We start from the raw sequence: 1,680 nt of genomic DNA, 5'->3' as shown, positions 1-1,680 counted from the left end.
TGTGTAAACAGATCAATTATCAGTTGCTCTTTTCGTCACTGCCACCTTAAACTCAGGAACACTAAGCTGCTCCTGTCCTCCCTGTTTTAGGGTCCTTAGATCCATCCTTGAATATATTCAAGAAAGCATAGTATTGTGTTCTTAAATGTTTGATTACAACTGAATCTACTCCTTCCTCAACATATCTTACCCTCTCAGGCAACCCTAGATCTATCACTGGCTGAGGGAGAATGTCATGGTTCCACCTGTCACCAGAGGGGGGCAGAGACCGTCCTAGATACATTAATGACACAGGTGTGTCCTATTTATTCATTTTGATTTCCCTGTTAAAAGAGGTGTGTTTTTTTATGTTCTTTGTTGAAGCTTGAATTATGTGCTGTATGCGTTTGTCTCCGGAGTGAGTTTTCGAGACTTTGTATTTGTATGGTTTCTCAGTGTTACTGTGATCCTTCTGTTACTGTTTCTCAGTAAAGTATTATGTTTATCCTTAACCGCTGATTCCTCGTCTGGTCTCTTCTCTGCACCTGGGTCCAACCTCACCATGTCACAGAGAAACCAAGGTTGGATAGCAGGAAGAACTACAGAGTGGCTAAACTCCCTCCCAAACAACCCCATCTCTCTCGCCATGCAATTGCCTATCCACCCAAAGCTTGTATTCAGATTTTGTTCATGTTCCCAGTACTCTAGGTGCACCTTTTTTGTAGGATGTGTAACCTTGTCCTTGTAAATTTACCCAATATGTCATGGCAAGCTGTTGTCTCAACTTTAATGGCATCTCTCCCAAATCTACCTGCATTGTTCCACAACATATTAGGGCTTTGGCCTGGATTACATCTAGCTTTTTTTAAAGATGTCTGAGCTGCTGATCCATATGCTATACTAACATAATTCATGGATTACCTTAACAGCGTTTATATCTATATAAACTCAGCAAAAAATAAATGTCCTCCCACTGTCAACTGTGTTTATTTTCAGCAAAATTAACATGTAAATATTTGTATGAACATAAGATTCAACAACTGAGACATAAACTGAACAAGTTTCACAGACATATGACCCACAGTAATTGAATAATGTGCCCCTGAACAAAGGGGGGGTCAAAATCAATAGTAACAGTCAGTATCTGGTGTGGCCACCAGCTGCATTAGGTACTGCAGTGCATGGTTTGCTAGTTCTTGCTGTGAGATGTCGCCCCACTCTTCCACCAAGGCACCTCAATGCTGTGCGTCACAGGGAAGACATCCTCCTCCCTCATGTGGTACCCTTCCTGCAGGCTCATCCTGACATGATCCTCCAGCATGACAAGGCCACCAGCCATACTGCTCGTTCTGTGCGTGATTTCCTGCAAGACAGGAATGTCAGTGTTCTGCCATGGCCAGCAAAGAGCCGGGATCTCAATCCAATTGAGCACATCTGGGACCTTTTGGATCGGAGGGTGAGGGCTAGGGCCATTCTCCCCAGAAATGTCTGGGAACTTGCAAGTGCCTTGGTGGAAGAGTGGGGTAACATATCACAACAAGAACTGGCAAATCTGGTGCAGTCCATGAGGAGGAGATGCACTGTAGTACTTAATGCAGCTGGTGGCCACACCAGATACTGACCATTACTTTTGATTTTGACCCCCCCTTTGTTCAGGGACACATTATTCTATTTCTGTTAGTCACATGTCTGTGGAACTTG

The sequence above is a fragment of the Salmo salar genome, chromosome 24 (assembly GCF_965601325.2).
Source record: "Salmo salar chromosome 24, fSalSal1, whole genome shotgun sequence".
Lineage (NCBI taxonomy): Eukaryota > Metazoa > Chordata > Actinopteri > Salmoniformes > Salmonidae > Salmo > Salmo salar.
The sequence above is the reverse complement of the archived record's forward strand: the minus strand, read 5'-3'. Positions refer to the sequence as shown.